At 32.3% G+C, this 20,765-nt stretch overlaps 1 protein-coding gene across 1 annotated transcript in view; it reads right to left on the bottom strand.

The window, feature by feature from the left end:
* Positions 1–20,765, bottom strand: part of LOC113393662 (dihydropyrimidinase) — a 57,696-nt gene that overhangs the window by 24,147 nt on the left and 12,784 nt on the right. The window lies entirely within an intron of this gene.

Here is a 20,765-nt window from a genome sequence, read left to right as displayed (position 1 = left end):
AACGGTTCGGGATGTAAATGAACTCAGTAGTTAAAACATAATGCATATTTTTGAGATATAGTTCAACATGCTGACGTTTTCCTGAGATAAAACAGACCAGGTTCTTTCGAACGTGAACATGTGAACGTGGTGCAAAAACTTTTTATAATTTAATTGACTAACAATTTGAGATCTTTACAGATAACTCGCATTAAAAGTAAGAAAAATAACGACTTCTCTAACAAATTAGTAATTCGTGTAATGAGTACCTATTAAGTAATTACACGATGTACTGACCATATAATTGTATCGGTTGGCGAATGTTAATATCGCATTGATTAATAAATACCACGACATACTTTACCCGTACGAAGTTGGGAGGGTCAGCTAGTGTATTCATGTATTAATTTACTTATTATATCGTTGCGGTTGGAGATAATTTACCTGTTTATGTGCGGGTATGATTTTGCAATTGACTTTAAAACCACTTCACCTGAACAATTTTATTTTTAGTGCTGATAACTTTTGAGTCTAGAGTAATTGTAGTTTGTACAAAATAATACCCGAATTGATTGCTGGATTGAAACAAATCTTTATATTTTTAACTAGCAACCCACCCCGGCTTCGCACGGGTGCAATGTGAGTTATCCCTAAGAGATAGACATATACCATCGCGGACTTTTTTGAAGACCGTTTTAAGGTGTACAATACTAGTATATTATTTTGATTTCTCTCGTAAGGTTCAGCCAGCGTTTGCCATGTAAGCGCAAAAAATGTGTTTATTTACATCATATTATAAACTTCTAGAATTATCAATGTTCCTCTACTATATTGTACATATAAACCTTCCTCTTGAATCAATCTATCTATTAAAAAAAATGCATTAAAATCCGTTATGTAATTTTAAAGATCTAAGCATACATAAGGACAGACGATGGTAAGCGACTTTGTTTTATACATTGTAATTATTTAATGAAGTTTCATTCCTTAATTATTTCTTAGTATTTTTTAAACCAAATAGGTTGACACATTAAAAGTGCTTACGACTCCACATAGACTTTGATACTGTAAGAAATATTAAGCAATATTTACATCGCCAATTCGCCACCAACCTTGGGAAGAAAGATGTTACGTGTATGTCACCTTTTAAACCGGAACACGACAATACTAAATATTACTACACGTTAGTACTTGGTTGTAAAACCTACTACCAATTAAGAAAATTAAATACGAGTATATGTATGTATCGGCATAAATATATTTACTTCTGTCATTACATCATATATATTATCTTTGTAATTGGTAAGTATAATTATATTTAAATATAATATGTATCCGGTTTACACTGTCCATTTGAAATAAGCCTAAAGTCGCGCGGGTTAGCTGTCTCTCTCGTACTTAGTCAAAACAAATATAGCTGCCCTTGTCCGTGCTTGCACCACGCAATGAGTAATAAACACTTCACATGTGATAATAGGAAAGTACCGAACACTGATTATAAGTTCTCTAGAAGCATTTTATATATGGGCGGTGTTGACCACTTACCATCAGGTGGCCAACATGCTCGTCCGCCTACCGATATCCTAAAATAAATAAATATTAATCTCCTATACTTATATTTTCCTAATACTATATTATTTTTGGAGTGATTTAGTTAAACAATGCTGCGTCCTCGTCTTGCGAATGACAAATCAAAGGTGTCGGAAAGAGAGAAATTCGTGTCTAATTAAATTTACTCATCGTTTATAAGTAAAAACCAATGGCTTCGCTCGGCGTAGATAACATTTTTATTTTTTCAATTTGTTTTTTTTTTATTATTAAAAAGTCTATTCCATGTTGTATACAAAATATGATACGTTTTTTTATGAAGTAACTGCTAAATGTATGGCTCAGTTTAGTTGCGTATGTTATTTAATATTGTATGTAAGTAATGGCTCTATATTTTTATTTGAAAGAGAATGATTCTGAATTCATGAAGTTTACTGCGAGTTAAGTTTATATGTATAGCAACAGTATGGTTTTAAAAATATTAAATTTATAATTAGTATCGATCCAAGCGTTCTATTTGCTTCTAAGTATGTTATTAACTCACCTTACCCTACTCCAGCGTACTTCTCACATATATTAATTGTAACATATTTAATGCCAACTGCATTTTTTGCTTACAGAAATCGCCTGAAATGAATATGCTGAGGCAATATACTAGGAACTGGATGCGAGTAGCCGAAGAGAGATCACAGTGGCGTGCAATTGGAGATTATGTCCAGCAGTCGACGAGTATGGGCTGCTGATGAATATCTCACTAATATTATAAATGTGAACGATTGATGGATGTTTGTAAATCACGCCGGAACGCCTGAACGGATCTGAATGAAATTTGGCTCAGCAGTAGATTATAGTCGGCATAGGTTACTTTTTAAACCGTTAAAATGTAGCTAGCACCTGCAAGCCCAGTCCACTAAAGTGAGCGAAGCCGCGTCTGGAAATTTCTACTAATACTAATTAGTATTAGTAGTACTGGATTTAATTATGTACTATCATCACATCTCCACTATTATTAAGTTAAATATTCATATTTATATACAGAATCATTCTCTAACATATTACCTAAATGGTGGTTTCAACCGCATCATATTTTATTGTTCAGCAAAAGTAACCGAAACAAATAAATAAACGAACATACATACGGAAAGCCGTATCCTTTATAACTATAATTTTATTTGACAGTTACAGATCTTTTAGGTTATCTTCATCTGTACAAATACAGGATAGGTAATAGAAGGTATGAACCCGCAATCTTCAGATATGACGAACGGGTTCTATCAACTGGACCATCTCGACTCTGTACAGTATTCATTCATCTATAAATAAATGTCCATGAATACGTCAAATATACGAGAATATCTTACAAAGTAATTTTAACTATTTCGTTGAATCGTACAATGTTGACGTGTATCCATTGAAATATCTGGTAATTTCCGTGTTTCCGGTTTTTGTGCAAGCTCGTCTAGATAGGTACCACCCATTAAAAACATATTCTACTACCAAATAGCAATACGTAATATGGTCGTGGTCGGGTTTGAACGGTGAGTCAGTGTAACTTCAGGAACAAGGGTCATTAAAGATTTAATCTAGTTAGTATTTCTTACAATGTCAGTTTTCATGGGCGGTGGTGATTACTACCAGTTTAAAGATAACCCAAACTTCTATTTTGTACACGTAAAATAAAAATGCACTAATTTTTAATAATCACTAATATCCAATTATGCTCATAGCTTTTGATGTGACTTACGACGATTGTCGTCCAACCTCTTGGTCACCATCGAACCTGCTGTTTGGCGACGCACCTGCAGCTTTCCGGTGTTGCAGATGTTCATGGGCCGTAAACCGTTAACCCATTGTTAACGCTTGAAGTTTAATGTTTACCGATTAAAATAAAGTACCAACGCGACCATACAAACGTCGACAATTTATCGTATTTGGTAACTCAGCTTAAGTATCCGTGTTTACTACTAGAGGAAAATTTGTTTGTATGTAGGGGGTAATCTCCGGAACATATATACATTAACAGCCTATAAATTTCCCACAACTGAGGAGAAGGTCCCCCATCGAGGAGAAGGTTTTGAAGCATATTCCACCACGCTGCTCCAATGCGGTCCGGTGGATACATATGTGGCAGAATTTCGTTGAAATTAGACACAGTCAGGTTTCCTTACGATGTTTTCCTTTACCGCCGAGCACGAGATGACTTATAAACACAAATTAAGCACATGAAAATTCAGTGGTGCATGGCTGGGTTTAAACATCCATCATCAGCAATCATCGGTTAAGATGCACACGTTCTAACAACTGGGCCATCTTGGCTCGCCGTAACTAATGATCCAATTCACAAAATAATTCTTCACTGGTAACAGCATTACTCCTGGGTTATTTATGGCATCGGTGGCAAACGAACAGGAGGTTCACCTTATGGAAAGTGACTACCACCGCCCATGGATATTTGCAACACGGCTTGCAGTTGCGTTGCCGGCCTTTGACGAATGAGTAGATTATTTTTTTGAAGGTTTCCAAGTCTTATCGGTTCGGAAAAATTGCACTGAAAAGCTAGTTCCACATAATGGTTGTGCGAGGCAGGAAATTTATTAAAAATGGCCCTGTTTTGGATTTCGTGACGTAAGTGCTAAACGGTATTAATTATATTCATAGCATATTATTTTCTTTAATTATTAAATTGCACATCAGCGAAGCCATGAGTCATTAATATATCTTAATGTATATTAATTTCTATTTCATTTGCAATGTTGATAAACTCGAAAGAAAATAAAACCACTTTCCCGCTTTATACGGTTTCCATTGATTGGATGTTTTAGCCTTTCGGGATTCAGCTGGTTTGATGACTTTCATAATAGAAAGAATTACAAGTATTTTAATCATAGCCCATCTATATATAAAGAATACGGGAATACGGCCACGCTTGTATTCCATCACTGTCATATAATCGTTAAATATATACATTTTCTTTCATATGCTGAGTCTATAAAATACATCAAAAAGTTGTATTTGGGCTTACACCTCAAATAAATGTTTATTAATGATAATTATGATTTCTCCATCTAAATTTATTTATTTATAATACGGTCATGGTTGTCCTTATTCGATATTGCAGCACGTATATTAACAATATTTAAAATAAATCTCTACATTATATATGATATAGTCCAAGTGGCTAGTTGTGAGTTCACTCAGGCTGCAATAAAACAAATCTACCCTGTCGGCTATGACGTTGAGGGTACGTAACGTGTTGATTAAATTTTAATAGTATATAATAATATAATGTTTTAATGCCAACTACTTCAATGCGCGTTGATAGATACACGTGTGGCAGTTTTATGATCCCATTTCATTGACCGCCGAACAATTTACAAACACAAATTAGGTACATGAAAATACAGTAGTATTTGCAAAGGTTTGAACCAATAATCTTCATTTAAAAGTCACACTAACTTGTGATCTAACAATTTAGACCATTAGTATTTGTAAGTTTTCCGCAAACCAATTACGGGACAATTTGTAAACATATGTTGAGCAATTGAAAAAGTAGTTCATCATCGATTGTACGCGACCTTCGATGAAGATCTGCGTTATCGGTTATTGAGTCAGCCTCTTGAACACGATTACGTTTCAAGTGCCATCAATATTTTTTAATACCACGAATAAAACACATTAAGTTTTCTAAAAAATGTACATAATCTAAATAAACTCAGTACATATCACAATAGTTAAACATATTTGCGACCGAAACTTTTTACTATGATACAGGAACGAAAACTATTGCAATTTAAAATTGTACTTGATGGTAGTACGGGTTGCCTGCTGGGTATACTCTATCCCAACCATATCAGGAAAAAAAACAGGAACATTTGACAGCAAATTGATGTGATATAATTGGTCGACCGTTTGAATGATCTATGATATATACTATGGATCGACGAAACTGTTACAGGAATTTTGGACGTAAAATTAAAGCGGAAATAAGTAGTTAAGTGTAATAGTGTTCTGTTATAAACAAAGATATGTTAATCATAAACTCTTAGTAGTACATAATATAGCCGAATTATATTATTATCGAATCGCATGAAATACTTAAATTTTAGCTTTGTTTATATTTATTCCTACTTCTATTTGAATAAGCTATAGATATATACCTATAGTTGTGATGAGTGGGTATCGACACATATTCTACTGCCAAATAGAAATACTTGTTGTGTGAGTAAGTCAATGAAATTACAAGCATAACATTTTGATTTCAAGGGTTAGTGGCACATTTGCTGTAAGGAATGGTTAATATTTATAACAAGACGAATATTTTTGGGCAGTCATGTCATTTGTCAATCTGCTAAACTATTTATTTTATAAATAAAATTTATATTAAAAAAAAACTACGATCGCATTCATCAAACTTTCACATAAACAAAAGAATCTGTACACGTTCTCCTCTAAATCGATTTCTTTATAATTGAGACACAGCAAAAACTAAGAATATACGTTATCCGTCAAAAACATCAGACACGAAAGAATGAAACTGCAACAATGACGTATAATTACAGTATTTATAACTGGATAACGAAAGAAACGTTGACATTTCACATAATAGTTACGTATGTATGGATGTTTTATGTGTGAGGTCTTTGATCTATGTATTGTTTAATTGTACGTCTCTATTCCATAGACAAGTATAATTACAAAATTACACTTAATACCTTTTATAAATAGAATAAATAAGCAGATTATAATATTTATTATTAAAGTAAACAATGATTATTTCCAGAATGAATTAACATACATATTTGTATAATATATAAAATAATAATATTCATATTGTACGGTTAAGGGTAAAGCTTGTGTTAGGAGTGGGGCTAACAATGGCCAAGATCGAACTTGCAACTATGACATCGCTGTACAGTCCACATATTATAACTATTGAGGCCAATTATAATAATGAATATAGACGTTATAATAATATTTGAAATTGAAATATATTTTTCAGATTAAGACTTAACCGTTCATGACGACGGTTTCACTTTGCCGTCAATCGCCCCAACGTCGCTACAGCACGTGAACAGCTATACCGTTCACACGATCGCCATGACAATTGATTTACCTATATTATAACAGGGGCAATGTTTGCCGGGATATTCCCATATAAGAATTAACAGTAAATGTAATCCACAGCTGGGATACGACTTATTCTTTTAGAGCTGAGTTAGAGCTTACTCCACGGCGCTGCTTCAATGTGTGTTTGATTTGCGTGGTTTATTCTCACTCGCCATTGCAAGTTTCCTTACAATATTTTCCTTCACTGCCATGCACGATGAATTATAAAAACAAATTAAACACATGAAAATACAGAGGAGCTTGCCCGGTATTGAACTCAGAATCATAGGCTAAGATTCACGTCTTTCAACCTCTAGGTAGGTCCATAATATGCAATATTATAAGGCATTTTAGAACACGATCTTTCTTTTCCAAAGAAATAACCTTCTTACAGATTACTACTTATTACAGAACATTCTTTTTTCAAATAAATAATCTTAACCTTAAACAATTTAGACAATTGAACAGAAGTAGATGATCATCTTAAAGTATGTTTGAGTGATTCAAGTGTGGTGGTGAAATTACGGTGGCGAATATAAAGTGATGCTGGTAGCTAACGTACTGTAGTGTTTAAAATTGATTTCACCACCTCTGTTTGTAATCATGTTTTATTATAGTAATGATTATTTATCTATGTTATTCTTATTTAACTAACCGTTATTTTATATTCTATGACTTTCATTGTATTTGTAATAGTGTAATGTTTTCGAATTGTTTATATACCTAATATTTCTACTCATATGTATACTAATATTATATATGCAAAAGTAACTCTGTCTGTTATCTCTTTATGCTGAATCGTTTTAGATGAAATGTAGTATGGAGATAGTTTGAATTTATGGGAAGGACATAGGCTACTTTCTTTTAATTCACCCCTCGAGGGGGTCACATTTGGAGTTAGGGTTTGTGGGCTACAGGTACGGTTTTATAAATTTTGCGCAAATAAAGCTTCAATTAGTTATTAATATAAAATTCAAAATATAGACTATTTAATCTGTTACTAGTGTCAATGTCTTGTCAGTGTCGAATATCAAGCGCTCAACTATAATAGATGTTATAAGAGTTTTTTTTTTTTAATATTATTAGTATCATGGATATTTCTGTACGAGTTTTATTAATTTGGTGTCAAAATATTTTAACCGATGTTCTTACATCAAGTACGATTTATAAAATAATAATTATATTCAAATACTTGTCATGAATTTAAATGTACTTTAACACGAGGTGACTTGATGGTCATTGTTCTTAAATATTTATAAATTCCGTTTGTTAAATTACAAACATGTGTATTGTAAAGCGAACAGATGTAAATTTTAACAAATAAATTTACGTATGTAATATTCTGTACATTTAAAAACGTATACATTTATAATATAATAGGATAAATTTTTAATACGTATTTAAATATGTAAAGTAATACCTCTTCTAAATATTTAAGATTATTCTATAACGCTTCTCGATAGCATTGGTCAGAAAAATTATTAACAGCTAATTAGTACATCGTGTTTTCGTGGATTTGAACCCCCATTTAAGATTCAAATCATCACTGAATTTGCGTATCATAAGCACCGTCAAAAATAGTCATGGATGCAGAGAGTGTGGCATATATGTATGTACAATGTGTTTAAACGCTTCATTACGTAACACGTAACGCCATGACGCCACCAAAAGTATGACTGGATCTCACGCTAGATCTCAATTACTAATTACGTTAGCATTACAATGCGAAGTAAGTCGTTTTAAAAGAAAATTGAGGCATGTAATATATTGTTTATTTCGTGGGATATTTGGTTGAATAATAAGCAATTTCAATGACAATGCAATGATAGTAAAATAGTTCGGGACGATTGTGAAAACCTTCCTTGGATAACGATTATATGGTCCCTTACAGCTGTTTCTGTTGTTGAATTTTCGCAATGATCGAATTCGTACTATTGTTCTAAGACATTAAATTAATAAAGAAATAAAATATCTTCTATATTAATAATTTCTTGCAGGTCTAAGATAGCCCCAACCGAAACCTGTCCACAATTATAGATCTTTAAAAAATAATTATTTTTTAGTCGACAACATATATCCGCAAAATTCGCATATACGAGATATTTCGATATTAAATCGGCCAGGTTTGACGTTTAGCTGTAAAGAATGATTATTGTTAGTTTTTACCACTTAAATAGAAAATATAGATGTCTGATAATCACAGCGTTTATAAAATAGTTACATGAAAAGTAAATGATGAACTGTATTCGTTTAGTTTTAATTATTTCACTCGAGCGAAGCCGGGTTTTCATCTAGTATCTATGTATTGTGTATATTATAGTGTCGGTAATCGCGATGTGTCAAATATGTGTACCAATCAGTATCCAAGTTTGTCAATTTTCCAATTGTTTGGCGAAGAGGTTACATAATTATATTATGAGATGTTGAATAGTATTATTAAGTTAATTTAAGTTTATTTAAGCGTCTCAAAAGCCCAATTAAATACGGCTCGCCTAGCGGAATTAAATACTCTGTTTCATAAATATTAATTAATGAAATTTTAAAAATATTAATGTAGCAGCTTTGCTTGTTGAATCGTAATTCCGTCTGAGCGAACTCACGATGTCAACTTTGCAGCAAAGTTCAAAAAGAGTTTTTTTATTCATCCTGTAGCAATGTATAATAATTTAATATAATTTGTATGAATGTTTGGAATATTCTTTAAACCTATTTATCGGAATTATTAATTGTATATATTAATACTTGAACGTAAGTACGTAACGAAAACAGGGATATTTTTTTGGATTATATGAGTCGAAAGATGTTTTATACATTGTTCACAATTTTTCAGTCATTAGACAATACAAGCCGTTTTAAATCTGTAATATCTTCGAAAATATTCATTTAAATTACATGCTGTAAAGGGCCATATTGATCTATATTATATGAAAAATGCATTTAAGGTACTAAATTGGATAAGGATTAATGCTGTATTGCTTAAAATATGTAGCTTTGAAAATAAGCCATTATTTCTCGTAAAAAGTAAAGGATAAAAAATGGTTATTGTGGGTTATCCCTAAGAGATAGACATACAAGACCTTTTGAAGGTGTACTATACTGTACTACATTATTTTGATCTATCTCGTAGGATTCAGCCAGCGTTTGCAATGTAAGCGCAAAAAAAAGTGTTTATTTACGACATCACTTTAGAAACCTCAACTTAAAGCGCTAACGAGGAACAGAAACGAGGTATAAAACTGTCTTTCGTATTATTAATAATCCAACGTTATTTTTAATTAAAACAATTTTTTATTTTTATACATTTCATTTCAGAGCGTAGAACTCGAATACAGTGAGGAAAATTACGTGAGAGGGCAAATGTTTGGTTAACTAAAAGCGTACGGATTGAATATCTACTTTAATTTCGACATTTATGAAGACAACTATGGATGAACTAATGGATATCTCGTATCACATTACTGAAATGTTATGAACATAAAGTATAGAGGTTGATCTAAGTACGTAACGTATCGTAGATGCGAAAGAAATTGTCTGTCTGTCTTCTTATCTTATTTTATATGATTCATCATCTATTATAAAGGTGAACAGAATTTAATATAATTTGATATGAAGCAAGCTTGAACTCCTAGGAAGGATGTAGGCTACTTTAATTGCCGACGGTCAACCTTTAAAACACGGGCGACAACTTAACAGGCTTATTTAGTAAAACAATAAATATGTAATTAGTCTGAGGCTTGTTTTTTTTTATTGACACTCATGCCTTGAATTAGAGGTTATAGGTTATAATAACCATAACGTTCACTGTGATATCGTAATAACATTGGTCGAGATCTTAAATAATCTATGGAATCCATTATGGATTGACGAAAATATGGCGTTAATATTGTTGTTTATTTTTATGTAAACGTAAAATATACATACATCATATATTTAAGTTAACTAGTAAAACCTTATAATCGATGTCCTAATTGGAATACTATCGGAACTAACCACAAGTTTTCACCAGGGAATGGGGCGAGACATGGTCGCCCCATCTTTATTAAAAATTAATTTTAGAGAATCCAAAGGATTTTTATAGCTTATTCCACCATGCTGTTCCAATGCGGGTTGTTGGATATATACATGTGGTAGAAATTTATTGAAATTAGACACATGCACGTTTTCTGATGATATTTTCCTCCAACGCTTAGCACGATGGGCCAATCTCCAATTTCAGCTTCAAATTTGCTTGAATTTTTTTTCACCTTGCCTAAAACAATATTTCTTAGCCTACGTCTTTAATTATAAAACTTAATAATATTCATTGTTTCTACATTTAGAAAGTGAATTACTTATATTACTTATCCCATATTGTATGCATTGGCTTGTTTTTCCAAATTATCTAAATATCTGATGATGACATAAGAAATGTTCGAGTTTTGCATTAATTGAATCAATCAGGAAAAACTTCAACGTTTGGATAAGTCATACGATAAACCAAATCAGAACCTTATGTATTGGATTTCGTGCTCAGAGATATACTCATATACATGAATACATTGTATCATAGCTCATATTGATACAAAAAAAGATCTACAGCTTGAAAATACTCTATTGTATAGAACCCAAAAAATCTAAGTCCAAAAATGTCAACTTTATTGTAAACCTTGTAGAGAATTAAAGATTATTTCATTGTAATTGTACAGCAAGGTCAACTTATAAAGGCGATGCGCCGTTTATGGTCATGCAATACTTAACCGATTGTTGTGTCCGTTGTGGATAAAATTGAATTAACTAATCGTTTTAAATCATTTGACAATAGATATACGAGCGCTTTGTGTTGTTTGTAAATACGAACGTGTTCGGTTTAAAACGATGGAATTACGTTTGATTTGATTTAATTTCATTATAAATTATTTAAATAATAATAAGCATAATAATGTGATTATGTCAATTGAGATTAACTAACTGCGCAGGACATATACTGCACAAGTCTGTGCGCAAATACAAGTGCACTATCTATTTCAAACGTCTTTTCGATAAATCAAAACTAAACTCATTAGTAATTTATTAAATTTAGTTATGAAGAACTTTTTGGAATCATTTTGAAAAGAATTCTATTTTCAAATTCATTTATTTAAAAATGTATAAATCACTGGTAAGCGGAACTGTTGGTATGATATTTTTTGAAAAATGTCATACATATGATAAAAACTTGCTCTCAAGACAGGACCGAGCGATCCATTGGTATCTGATCTCTCGCGTGAGAGAGAAGACCTATCGCTAGCAGTGCATTAAAGACTGTAATGGTGAAAATGATATAATCACTGTTTAAAGCCAGGATTCTTGGATTATATGATATTGACGATGATATTCTACCGCCAAACATCAGTACTCAGTATTGTTGTGTTCCTGTTTGAAGGGTGAGTGAGCCAGTGTAACTACAATCACAAAGGACATAACATCTTAGTTCTCAAGTTTGGTGGCGCATTGGCGATGAAAGGAATGGATAATATTTCTCACAGCGCCATTGTCTATGGGCGTTGGTGACCACTTACATCATCAGGTGGCCCTTTGCTCGTTGCCAACCTATATCATTAAAAGACCACGTAAAAGAACTTCGTTCCAATACTTTTTACAAAACCATTTATCAACTTCTGTATCTGGCAAAGGGAAATGCTATAAATAAGACGCGAAGGAACCCTAACCCTATTCTATTACCTAAGTCGTCTGGCAACGATCCAACCCATGAAAAGCCAGACATTCAGCAATATTCCAAGTTACATGTTATCGTACTTGTAATTTCAAGTTGTTATTCACCCCGTGCGTGAGTCAGTCCCCCATGTTGATGACATCATTCGGTAATTTGACGGATATTTGGTATACCGTAACGTTGCCAGGAAAATTTAATATAAGACGGCTTCAATTATATATTTTCAGAGAGTGATTAAACAATGTCTTCTTCTTTCGAATGTCACATCCATGGCGACTGAAAGAGATGGAGTAGTGTTTAACTGAACAGTCCCTAAAAACGTTTTAATGTTAAGTCTGCAGTCACCTTGTTAGACAATCGTGTCTGAAGCTGGAAAACAAGAGCAGAGCTTATTTACATCTATCTATACTAACATAAAGCTAAAGAATTTATTTGCATGATCGCGCTAATATCAGAATCTATCAGTTCGATTTGAATGAAATATTTTAGCGTTAGATAAACCATTTACTGAGAAAGTTTATAGACTTGTACAAGCTGCCTACGCAAGAAACGTTCACACGAGTGAACGAGGATTAGTTAGTTCATATTATAAATGCTATAAAAAAACCGTAGTACCTGTTTTGTTAAAACCAAGGCTATGCGACTGAGCTGATGTTCGTGAAATTTGTGATTGAAGTAGGACATGACTGAGAACTTAGACATTATAGTAACAACGTTAAATGGAATATACATGAACTGAATCGCTAGAAACAGCTTCAGCAGTTTAGTCATTTTATTAAGCCGAAGACAACTAGATAATCTTGACAGACTGATTGTGGTAGTTCAAGAATAAGAGACTGCGGCGGTGTGACCAAGTAACGTCAATCACTTGTCTTGCTGTAAAATCTGCCCTAAATGAAGCTTAGAACCGTATAAAATGGAAACAGTAAATATATCATTTGATGCAGTATTTTCAAGGACACCTACAGCAGTACAGAATGATACCAAAAATATGTCATGATAATATAATTAAAGAGCCGAGATGGCCCAGTGGTTAGAACGCGTGCATCTTAACCGATGATTTCGGGTTCAAACCCAGGCAAGCACCACTAAATTTCATGTGCTTAATTTGTGTTTATAATTCATCTCGTGCTCGGCGGTGAAGGAAAACATCGTGAGGAAACCTGCATGTGTCAAATTTCAACGAAATTCTGCCATATGTGTATTCCACCAACCCGGATCTCATATACCAAATTGCATGAGAATCCACGCAAGCGTTCGAGTGTGATTGTGTAACAAGCATCAAAACACACAACACTCTCATTTACTATTTGAATAAGAAGTTTAAAAATACTTCATCTTAAGGCAATCTTATCTTAAGTTGCAAATAATAAGTAGGTTAGTTAAGCTGTGCCGCAATGTTTGTCAGTCTGTGGTCATATCGAGAGAGATGTTTGTTTTATGGCGTGTGTGACTATAAAATTGCGTTTTAGATGCGGTTACAATGAACTTGCGATTATCTTTGGAATGGAACTGTGTGGACTAAACAGATAAGCGAATTTTACATATTACACGATCCTAATTTTGGCTGTTATATTTTTCGTGTTTCGCTTCTTTACTTGTAAAAGAATACATTAAATCAATTTAAATTCAAGTAGGCTCATAAAAGCACTTTTAATCGTCATGTTAGATTGTTGAATTAAAAGTAGATTCTACCAAAAAGAACCGTTTTATTCATTAGCATTACCGTCTTTACCATAGGGCCCCCATCCTGTAAGGGCCCCGAAGAACCAACAATTTCTTTCACACGTTTGTGCTCACATTGACTGTTATGTATATTTTCGAAATGGCCGTATTTGTAAGAAATAACTAATATATTTATCAAAAGCCCAGTGACGAAAGTCGATATTAAAAGTAGATAGCTATAGACGTGCACTTCCTGATACAAATAAATATACTATAGCCACAAGATTGTACAACCAATCAGATTCCTACGAATATTCCCACCGTTTATATGAAACTATACTTAAGGCCTGACTATGAGCAAATTATTTGTATATGCTAGTAAATATATACCAAAAGGGCCCCCAATTTATGGATGACCAAGGGCCCCAGCATAGCTTGAGACAGCTCTGCTCAGTAGTTACTCTTTTGCACTATTTTATTTATAAAGTATGTCATAAAGTACAATTAAATGTATAAACTTGAAATCAATATACCTAAAGTTATTTTATTGCATAAAAATACATTTACAAGATTTTTATCTATTTCTGGACAAAACAAACACGTCAGTTGTGGCAATACATTATGTCTGAATCATAAACATAATATACTAGCGTAGTATGTTATTTTTATGGTCTGAATAATGTTGAGGTTGCGAAAACTTTGATAACCGTATTTTTGTATTAGATAAAAATCATTGTCATAATGTTGCAAGTATTTGGTCACATAAATAAAAAAAAAATTGTTTGTATTAATTATAAAACCTTATTTATTATTTATGCTTATTAAAAAAAATAAAGATAGTGTAAGAAATCATGCCCGCCTAAAATGATGGTATCATATCTCGTTCAATGCCAGATGCAAATTGGCAAGGAAAATTAAATGAGTTTTTAATTTAAATAAAAATCACAACGAACGTAACCAGCCCACCTGCCACCAGTAGAGGTGATAAAATGGGTTATATGTTATGGAATAATTTTGCACTTTTCTTAATCACTCAGATCACTTACCATTAGGTGGCCCATATGCTCGTCCGCCAAACAATGCCATAAAAAAAACTATTTAAAAAAGGTGGCAATATCTCTTAAAGTTTGTATGTACATGTTTATTACGACTCGCGCGCTATCTATTAAACGGTAATAGTACTAAGTGAGAAACCTTGACACAAGTGCAACTAACAACATCAGGTTCAATTGGTTAAATGGTGCACTGAATGCGAAAAAATAAGCATGTTTTTTTTTTTTTTCAATCAATGAATCATTAGCAAATTGCAATCCACTGTTCGGCATAGGCCTCGAAAAAGGTGCGAAAGATCCCTGTTCTCCGTCTTCTTTGGGTTTCGGTTTTCGTGCCGCAGTCGCCACTCTAGCTCTAACGGTCGTCGTACTTACTTAGTAGGATAACATAGTATTGATTCGCCAATTATGAATGTGTTAAGAGACTAGAGAGATATTAGTTATTATCTAATAAATTTGTCAGATTGCATTCTTTATGATTTTTCAATACATGCATAATAACATAAAACCGGTCAAGTGCGAATCGGACTTGCGCACGAAGGATTCCAGAATATTATCTATAAAAACGGCAAAAAAAAATCATGTCTCTTGTATGGGAGCCCCAGTTAAATATTTATTTTATTCTGTTTTAAGTATTTGTTGTTATAGCGGCAATAAAAATACATCATCTTTAAAACATCAAGTGTGTAACTATCACTATTCTTGATAAAGCATGGTGACAGACGGACAGACGGACGGAACGATGGACGGAGTCTTAGCAATAGGGTTCCCTTTGGGTACGGAACCCTAAAGATATAAATGAATTATAAGTTGAATTGTATAATTAGTTTTATTTATTTTATAAGCATCATTGTTTATATTTAAAATAAACCTTGTCTATTTGATCTGTCATATATATGGCAACACTCTCAAACAAAGGTGCATCAGCGCAACGGTTGGCTTTGTTACAAATTATAAAAAAAAAAATACTTACCTAATTTCATTATATTCTGTGTGCATAATGCGCGTTTATTTCTTTTTTTTTTTAATCAACATTACATAATAATGTATGTTTATTGTCGATGTATTATCTCATTAACGACTACGATTAATGAGATTGTGACTTTACAAACGCAATAACTATCTCCTTGGATACATAAATAAAAACATTATATTAAAGAAATACAAATTATTATTGAAGTGCAAGGTAACATGTTAAACTGTTAGTTGGTAAGAATTTTGTTAAATATTCTTAAATATTTCATACATTTTAACCGAATTGAAAAAAGGAGGAGGTCATCTATTCGGTTATATTATTTTATGTTTGTTTTCTCAGAAATCTCAACTTATTTTTTGGCGGGTACTAAGTACTTGATTATGTCCCATTTCAATTTAAAGATATTTTTTTAAGTGTTGTTTAATTTTTTTATTTCTTATCGTTCCAGAAAATTCGTCATAAGCTAAACCGGAATATAGCACAATTAGCCAATTATAGTCTAAATACAACTCAAATGTGTGTGTATGTGTAACGTGACCTGCATGTAATTGAAGTATTAAAATTAACATTACAACAAAGCTACCTTTCTTAAACGATTTTTTTTTTGTTTTATATCAAAACCATTTAAGTCGATAAGTATTCAAAAGTCAAGGACAAAATACATATACTATAAAAACTCGATTGAATGTGATCTCTGATACACTTTCGAGCAGTGGCTCTCAATCCGTCGTCCACAGAGCTCCGTAGTCACAATTATTTTGTGTCCGTATAATCAAACTTTACAAATCATATTTTATAAAGTCACTTCGTACATCAAAATTAATATAAATTATTGTTATAAAAATATCACTTTCAGATTACCTACCAGATTGTTATAAAAATATCAATTTCAGATTACCAAGACCATCCTGCGCAAACGCTTATGTATTTTATGACAAATTATACTTGAGAAAAAATGTAACTACTCAAGTTTCTTGCTTGTTTTTCTAGAATCTACATTTCGAACCGTTGTTAGCTTTGCATTTGGTTCAATCCCGTAACATGCTCGTGGGGGTGTCTACTTGAATAAGGATTATTTATGAAAAGATTGAGAACCACTGCTCTGTAGGTATAAAAATAATACGTTACGCTAATCTACATAACATGATCCGGTTAAACAAGTGATAACAGATAACGTGTCCGATCGCGTTATATTGATTTCGATGTCTACTTTCTCGTAACGCCTACATCTCTTTAACTCTGCATGTTTAGGTATTAGAAAGGTTCGTGAGAGTTTTGTTAACAAACTTAGTTTAATTCTACTACATTTATATGGGGAAAGGGGGGTAATTAAAGGAAAAAATTTCAAAATAATTTGTTCTCTTCTAAGCTTAGAATATATGATTATGTAAGAATTATTTAAATCAGTATAACTCTTCTGTTAGAGGAAACTCGAAACTCACCGCAGAACACAATCGTATTTAACCAGAGAGTGATACGCGACATCTCTACGTATTATAAAAAAAAATCGCTTTTAAACTACGCAAAGGATTTTATTGCAGTTTTCATCAATACAAGGAGTGATTCAAGAGGAAGGTTTACATATACAATACATACTAGAGATAAGCCAATAAATTTTAACATCCCTAGCCTGAAAATAAAATATAATTTTTCTTATTATGCTTGTTCTTAAATCTATGCTGTATATAGCCCTTATTGTAACGTGTGAAGGCGGGTCAGGTAGCTGTTTGACTATAATAATACGGATCAAACGTTACCAATGTAAGCCAAAAAATCTCGAATGATATACGAAGTTCTCTTACAGAACAGTAAGTTCAATATACTTAGTTAATTGTTCTCATTTATATATACATATATCATAACGTGTATATAACAACGTTTATATAACACGTCCACGCTTTTTTATCTATCTATTTATAGACAGGAAGATAAAAGAGCATGGTCTTAGTATTTATTGATTTCTAAATAGACCTTTCTAGGATTTTTTATATATAAGTTTATATAAATGTATGTCACTGGGTAAATTTCAGTAAAATTATACGGAATTTTATAGGTAAATAATATTAAATAACTAAACTTATCTAAGATCATAAGATATTAAAAGATCGTAACTTTTATTAAAAATTAAATGTAACCGTTCACAACTTTTATTATTTTATTTTTACCGTTAGTATGAAAATTTACAATCCGGTGACGGATTACCATGACATAATTGACAACGTTTACTCCATGACTTCAATGTTCACTGCATAAATAATAAAAATAATATAGCGATATTTTTATATAAAACCTTAACAAAGTCGAGTTTTCCTATATATTTTTTTATAAATCGCTTCTGTTTTGTTAAAGGTAAAACATAAACGTATGTAAAAATTGAGTTTAATTAAAGAATCGAAATCATATGTAATATTTTTATTTGTAATTATTAATTACATACAGTGCTTATGAAGTTATATTACCGATTAGCTACCATTGAAATTAAAAAAAAAATAATAAGAATTAGTTTTTGTATTCAACGTATACCTATATTTTGTTCTTTATATATACATGTATAATGGTTTTGTCTAACAATAGGCCAGAAATATACGGAAACCACTAAATGGACTGGAATTTCTCCATATCGAACATACAACTTGTAATACGTAAATACATCAACAGCTTGTATATTTTCAACCTCAATGATAAGACGTTTAATTTTCATTACAATCTCGCCTTCCTCATACGTAAATTATTTTTAATTTCTGCGTATAAAATCTAACCTGTACTAAGATTACATGACTAAATCTAAAAGTATATCCATTTATCTTAAAATCTAGTATTAGGTATTACTCTAGTAATAAGCACAAAATCATTTTTAAAAATCACATCGAATTAATTACCAAGATTAAATTAAATATAGAACTCGGAATGTAAAATCTTGATGTTTTTAGCCAAGCAAATTACGATCATTTTTTTTTTCCAAATAAAGGCGGCAAATGGGTCAATCGGCAGTGGTCACCACCGTCCATAGATATGTAAATGAAAGAAATATTAATTATTAAAACGTCCATGCGCCACCAATCTTGTGACTACTACCTACATAAACAGCCTGTAAATTTCCCACTGCTGGGCTAAGGCCTCCTCTCCCTTTGAGGAGAAGGTATGGAGCATATTCCACCACGCTGCTCCAATGCGGGTTGGTGGAATACACATGTGGCAGAATTTCGTTGAAATTAGACACATGCAGGTTTCCTCACGATGTTTTCCTTCACCGCCGAGGACGAGATGAATTATAAACACAAATTAAGCACATGTAAATTCAGTGGTGCCTGCCTGGGTTTGAACCCGAAATCATCGGTTAAGATGCACGCGTTCTAACCACTGGGCCATCTCGGCTCTTACTATTCATCTCGACTACTACCTAGACCGAAAGAAAGAAAGGTACTTTCTTATTGCTGTATACAAAACAATGTCAATTTTAATTTCCCGTATAATATGTAGCATAGTAGTATATAACCGAGTCAAATAGTCTAAGTGCTCGCTTTTATTTATATTATTTATATACGATACTTTCTGTAATTAAAATGGTGGAAACGAATAACTTCGTCGAGTTTCTTGCCGGTTCTTCTCGGTAGAATCAACTTTCCCAAACGGTGGTAGCTTCAATATTTAAACACGATTCTAACGTGCTTTTATGAGCCTACTCGCAAAAAGAATATATTGTTTTTTTTTTTGTCACCAGATAAGCTGTAAGGATTAATTTATTTACTAAATAATAAACTATTTATGTTTTTAAAAAAGGAAACCAAAAAATATTAATAAGCTGTAGTATTAAGGTCTAACCGGAAGTTAAATATATTTTTTCATACCCAAGGTATGGTAAGTAAGTTATAAAATTGATCTACTTATAATTCATATTGAGACAGCAACTATAATATTAAGGTGAGCGAACGTCAGAGGGGACCGAAGGTGAATGGCAGGGGATACAGACGGACGTAACGTGTGCGTGGCAATATAATAGTTATTATTAGATAAACTATACACAATCATTAAATTCCCGGATGAAGATGGATTATTCTATTTACGAGGTGTGTTATATATATACTTATAAAGGTGCAGTTATTATCAAAATCAAAATATACTTATTCAAGTCGACTTTTACAAGCACCTTTGAATCTTCATTTCAGTTCGGAATAGAATAGAATAGAATAGATTCTTAGTAGTAACTATTTTTCAACATTTAAAATACAAAGTTATGTTAGTTAAATACAATTATATAATATATCCTCCTTGGAAGTCAACAAGTATAAGATCAACGATTTATTGTCATCTATATAAACTTGTATTGAATAATATTCTTTATTATTAATGTTTTTTTTACAAATGATTTGAATTTATGAATATCTGCGGAAAATGAAAATCACCTTGATAAGATTTGGAGGTAGATACGAACTACTCATCATAATATATTCTACCGCTAAACAGCGATAGTATTGTTGTGTATCGGTTTAAAGATTGAGCTACATACACAAGGGACATAAAATCTTAGTTCCCAAGGTTGGTGGTGCCATTATATACGGTGGTGACCTATTACAATAGGTGACCAAATTACCATTTCGCCTCCCTGTGTTAAAAAAAAAGAAAACCTGTCTTAACACCGTTAATTTATGTCCCAAGTAAGAACGCTTTCCTATTTAAGATTTTAGGAATGAGTAAGCCATATTTATATATAAAAAAACGATAATAAAATGCAATATAAAGAATCAAA

Source organism: Vanessa tameamea, chromosome 26, assembly GCF_037043105.1.
Source record: "Vanessa tameamea isolate UH-Manoa-2023 chromosome 26, ilVanTame1 primary haplotype, whole genome shotgun sequence".
Lineage (NCBI taxonomy): Eukaryota > Metazoa > Arthropoda > Insecta > Lepidoptera > Nymphalidae > Vanessa > Vanessa tameamea.
The sequence above is the reverse complement of the archived record's forward strand: the minus strand, read 5'-3'. Positions and strand labels throughout refer to the sequence as shown.